Here is a 6,000-nt window from a genome sequence, read left to right as displayed (position 1 = left end):
ATAAAGTGTTACCTACCTAGTGGAATTAACTCTGTTAAAATAACATTGTGTCAAAGGACCTTCTTATCTGCATTCCTCCATTTGGGGGCACCATAATTTAGTTGCAATACTGTAGTATGCAGACATTGCTTTACAGTAATAACTGTGTGTTTCCCCCCCGCCCTGAACTCAGAGTTTTACAAAAGTGAACAAAGTTTTCTTCTCTTGGTTTCTAGGGCATCAATGCTCCCTCTCATCTTGTCTGGTTTCTTCTCATTTCTCTGACCTCCAGCTTTGGAGGGGTCTGTTCTCTCTGCATTCATTCTTTAGGTGGTTTTATCCAGTCTCATAGCTTTAAAACATCCTTCTCTCTCAACAGCTCTCAAGGTGTTATCATCAGCCCTAACCTCTCCTAACCTCCCCACCGATATTTCTCATAGACATCTCAAATGTAATATGTCCAAAACCAAACTCCAGATCTTCCAAACCTGCTCCCCTGTCTCAGTAAATGACACCTTCTTGCTTCTAGTTTCTCAGGCCATGACGTTTGAGTCATCATTGATTCCTCTCTTTGTCTCTCACATTGCACATCATATCCATCAGCTCACCTTTAATACAGGTGGCTACCAAGCCTGGGTAATATGTAGGTAGTAAACAGTTTATCAGTGCCATGTTCTAATACAAAATAAAATAATAATATCTATGTTTCCAGACTTTATAGTCACTCTGTATGTTCAGAATTCAATCACTTCCCACCATCTTCGCTTCCAACCACCTGTCCTAAGTCACCATCCTCTCTTGCCTAGGCTGTTGTAGTAGCCTCCCTGCTTCTGCTCTTGCTTTCTTACAATCTGATCTCAACACAACCACCAGAGCAACCTTTTAAAACTTAAAACCCAAGTTAGATCATATAACTCCCGAGTTCGAAATCTTCCATTGGCTCTCATCTCACTCTGAGTAAAATTCAGAGGTCTTGCCATGGCCAGCAAGGTCCTACGTGTCCTGGCCCCTGCTCCCTCTCCAACCTCCATCCCGACTCTTCTCCACCTCACTGACTGTGTCAGGCTTGCTCCCACCTTAACATTTTGCACCTGCTGGTCCCTATACCTGCAAAAGTTGTTACCCCAAAAAGTTATCAAGCTGGCTTCCTCGCTTGGTTTTGAACTTTGCTCAAACGTCCTTTGATCTTCCAGTAAAATTGCAACCCCCCCCCCCACCTCAGCCACACTCCCTATGTCTCTGGCCCCATTTTATGTTTCTCTGTGGTAGTAGAACCATATGACGTATGTGTTATTTCTCCCTATGCCAGAAGGTATGACCCGGGAGGGCAGGGACTATGTTTTGTTCACTGATATACAGTCCCAGCACTTAGGAAAGGCTTCACACAGTGTAAGTGTTCAAATGTTATTTACCGAATGAATGAAAAGAGAATGTCTGGATCTATACTATTGAATGTGAAGGACACTTTTTATCATAAAATTCGATTAAACATAATTATGCACAAGAAGTTCTAATATTAACAACGATCCTCTCAAAAGGAATTGCCAAAAATTTTTAAACAAGTATGGTCTTAAAAGAAAATTTCCCCATTGTGGATAAGTTCAGATTTCACATATTCCTGAATCCTCCGCATCCATGAAGGTGAGGGCTGAAATGTTGGCATTCTCACATTATGGTCCTTATTCTTGAGTTCTGCTTTTGCACTTGTTCACTTAGAGACTTGGCATGAAATAAACCACTGAAATGGCCTTGCTTCCCTCCCAATAGGCTCTGTAACACATCTGCCGATGATTACTTAACTACTGAAATAACTTCTCTTTGAGATTTTCCTGTTCTGCACTCTGCCCGCCACTTGAAAAGGGAGGAGTTAGATTCTACTCCCTGGGGGGCAGGCAGTACCCTATGGAAAAGTAGCTTCCTTATTAGGGTATGAGCTGAAAACACCATAATACTTCCTCTAGAGCACTATTCAACTTTTTTCCTCTTTCTTCCCACGCCCCAGCTGTGAAGTTTAGGGACTCAGTGTTCAGTGTTTAGTCAGTTCAAAACCACTGACTTAGGATAAGGACTGTGTGTTTGAAAACTGGCAATGAAGCTGTTGGGTGTAATGATGATCCAGGTCCTTAAACCATGAAGACTAAAGAACACTGAGACCAACCTTGTCTTGTCATTATTTTGAAATCGGTAACATTTTGTTATCTTGAAAATCCTATCTTTATAATATGTGGAAATAATGGGGATCCTGTTCAGACGCAACTTGAATTTAAGAAAATTCAACAAACTAGCATTAGTAACAAGGCAGTCCTTCGTTAAGAGTTAGGAGTAGCAAATTACTTCCTTCATTTCAGTCGACAGATATTTTCTGAGCACCTACTATGACCAAGGCGCTCTGTTGATTCTACATCAAATTTTTCTTTCTATTTCAATAAAAATATTGAGTAACTGTAAACAAGGAAAAATTTAAAAAAAGATTTAAGTATATAGGGGAAAAGAGATAGAAAAAGATACCTTTTAGCAATATAGAATAAGTTTAAATTTTAGAAACCCAAATTGAACCTTATAAGATACCTTTCATCTCAGATTTCAAGAGATTAATGCTAGGAACATCCTGTGAACCAACATTTCCCTCTTTATCTTCGGTCTGGTCCCCAAACTCTAAATGGGGCCACTTAGCAGGTAGCAACGTGTCTAATTTTGTGCAAAAGATGCAACGTTGCAATCCATTTTCTAACAAGAGCAAAGAGAGAGGAAGAGGCCTTCACAAGTTGCACTTGGTATAGGAACTTAAAGGGGAGGGTGAGTTATAAATTTGAAGGTCAGAACTAAGAAAGGTGAAGGTGACAGAAACTTTAGGCCAGTTGAAAATCTTAAAATCCCAGAAATACTTTAGTCTAACCAACTCAAGAGAAAGTGAATCCCAGAAATCAAAGGAAACTGGCTCAGTCTTCCTTCTCTTCCTCCTCCTCTTCCTCCTTCTTTTTATTAAGGGTAATGTATGAGCTAAGAGTAATATTATAGGCTGAGTGCACTCAGAAAGCATTTTCTCTTGGATTTTAATATTGCGAGTGATCCAGGATGGTATTAAGTAAGTGCTCCTAAGAATTCCTAATATTTCTCTGGTTGCATGGATATAAAAAGAGTAAATGAGAGTTTTCCTTAAGACCAGCAGCAGCATGCCAATGGATCATCTCTAGGATTAGAAATTTTCTTATGAGAACATAATCGTTCGGGGGGGAATTGTTAAAACTGAAACCAAGCATAAAGAAGCAAAAGTGTTTCAGTGAACCTCCTGCATCTTAGTTCAACTCTGGTAGCAAGAAAACAAAACCACATAATCTAAGGCTCACGCCCAACTCTCTAAAGCCCCATATCTGCTAGTTCCTGTGTGGTTTGCCTAGACTGCAGGGCTGACTAGGGGGTAGTTTGGAGGAGGGAGTAAGAAGTAGGGAGGAGGAGGCACTCTTAGTGGATCTGTGAGCGTGTACCCTCTTGGAAGACAGTACAGGGTGGATCTGTACTCTGAAATGCAGTAATTTGGATGTGAATTCAATTTCCTTCTTGCAAGAGAGGATTCTACCAACTCAGTGTCAAAGCCAAGACGTAGACTCAGCCTCTTCTCTTCTAAAAGGTATGTCATCATGCAACATCGGTCTATATACTCTAGAGATCTTTAAGTCTTATAAAGTGCAGAATGCTCTCTATGAGTCAAATATAATTAAAATTAATCCCATGGGCTCTCCAAATATTGCTTTTAATATTTTGGTCCATCAACTAAAGTCTCTAAATCTTCTGCTGTAGCAATGTTTGTGGTGATAGGATTTGACTTCTAGCAAATGAATCCAGTCCATTACACAAAAAACTCCATTCACTGGCTTCTGATCTCTCTCAAGGAGAAACTTTAGCCCCTGGGATTATAGAAGTGAAATTCCACTTCATCACAGTCAGCGTTTAATTCATGCTAGGAGCGGGGATGAAGGGCTGAGCAGCAATGAATGAATACTCGTGCTCTGAGGTCAGAGTTTCTCTTGATGCTCATTTCTGCTTCTGTTGGTATTTATGTTACCTTTACAAAGAACACCAGTTGGATTCCTTCACCAAAAAGGAAAACTTTACGTTGAAATGGATTGTGAGAGGGTATTGTCTCTCTTTGTCTCTCTATTCAAGTTAATGCCATAGCCCTAAGACTGTCTTCAGTTCAGGCATCGAGTCTTAAGACAACTCCCTCATGCTCTGTGCCCCACTGGTTCCTGAACGCGAGGGCTGAATACACCCACCAAGGATTTTGACTTTAAAAGACTGTATTCACATACCTGGAATTAGGCCTTGTTAATAATGTATATGCAACTTGATTTGCACAGTACTGAAAATATACATCCCCAGATAAATTAAGAGGAGGGAAAATGTTTACGATCTAAAACTCGAGTGGAAAAGATCACATGTGCTTGAGTTATGCCATCTGAGAATGGGAGACCTCAGGCTGTCGTTCCATACAACTCTGTTTATCGTAGACTGCTTAGTTCTCTGGTGGGTCCCTTTTTATTTTTTTCCCCTAATTTTGGTTTCAGAAAGAACATATAGAATACGTATATTCTGCTTTAGCAACCAGCATTGTTTATAAAACTTCACACTTACAAAATAATTTTAAAGTGATTCTCTTTACAAAAGGATCCGTTACTGAATAAAGAACACTATGTAAATAGAGAAACATCTAAGTGCATCTAAATTCCAAGTTTTAAAATTCTGATCTGTACTCTTTTTGAGAACTTTTTTGGTTTTGTAGAGAGACAGCTCTATATCGTTTAATAAAATTACCTTTTGAGATGGAACTAGGCGTGTCTCCCATGTAGTAAACTGGAATCTTATTCTTCTTAAATTGTAATAGATTTTATTTTTTCAAATGACTTTACTGAAGCAGAGGAAAAAGAGGTGATCGATTTGTTCAATACAAAGAAATATCTCTATCGTTAATATAATATCCTTTTGAATATCTTCTACATCTTAGGCCCTGATGAAAATCCCCTCTTTTTAAAAATATCCCTTTTAGGTATATTTAAGAATAAATGAATTAACATAAATATGAAATGCCTTAGGAAAAAGGCACTATAAAAATGCAAAATGATATCATTAGTAATTATTTCTTTGAATTTTGATCATTTTATCCCTACCTCTTATTCAAAGTATATCTCACTGCCTGGAGTAATCTTTTTTAGAACCATGGCCTTCTGGAAAAGCTGAAAATGACCCTACTTTCCACATATTTGGTGATTTGGAGGGTTCGTTCCTAAACTTGAGCAGAACTTGGCTCTTTTCCTGGATCAAGAAAAGTCTGCAGTTATTCAAAACTGTGTCATTAAGTGTGATTCCATCAGGATTTCTTAAACAAGTAACGGTTGCTGCTGAATTAATCCTAGGGACAAATTCTCTGTGCCCTCATAAAACAAACTCAGAACTTGGTCAAGAATCTTTGTGACCTAAATTATTTAAATCAAAGAATAGGGTCCATTGGCCCCCATTTTGTCCACCTCAAGTATTTGGCCAGCATATTGATCCATAAAACAAACAAACAAACAAAAAACATAGCTTCATGTTTCTTCCTTCCTTCCTTCCTTTCTTCCTTCCTTCCTTCTTTCCTTCCTTTCTTCCTTTCTTTTGGCCACTTTACAATTCTCAGGAAAGTATAGTATATAAATAAACATTTACTAACATTTATCAAACATTTACTATGTGTTGGGCCCTGTGCTAGTCACTGAGTTCTCTTCGACAACGTTAATACTAGCTTTCAATAAGTTAAAGCCAAGGCGAATTCAGTTTTCTTTTTAAATACCCTTTCATAGGCAACATATTTAAGAATTAAAAGGAACTAAGTACATGAAATAAAGGTCTTACCTATTCTCCAAAGAAGATGTAAGCATGTACCTTATGAAGAAAGTGAAGAAAATGTTCAAAATAGAGTTGAAATGTTAGTTCAATGAATATCTTTATACTCACCTCCTATATTCAACGGTTGTGAACTTTTTTGCT

The 6,000-nt window shown here is 38.4% G+C and overlaps 1 protein-coding gene across 1 annotated transcript in view; it reads left to right on the top strand.

Moving 5' to 3' along the window:
• Nucleotides 1-3,386: 3,386 nt before the first annotated feature.
• GRAP2 (GRB2-related adaptor protein 2) overlaps nt 3,387-6,000 on the top strand; it is a 68,917-nt gene continuing 66,303 nt past the window's right edge. The window contains exon 1 of the mRNA XM_011369084.2: nt 3,387-3,607. The gene's annotated coding sequence lies outside the window, so the exon portion shown is untranslated. The remainder of the gene's footprint in view (nt 3,608-6,000) is intronic.

The sequence above is a fragment of the Pteropus vampyrus genome, unplaced genomic scaffold (genome assembly GCF_000151845.1).
Source record: "Pteropus vampyrus isolate Shadow unplaced genomic scaffold, Pvam_2.0 Scaffold145, whole genome shotgun sequence".
Taxonomy (NCBI): domain Eukaryota; kingdom Metazoa; phylum Chordata; class Mammalia; order Chiroptera; family Pteropodidae; genus Pteropus; species Pteropus vampyrus.
This window is presented reverse-complemented; position numbering and strand designations above follow the sequence as displayed.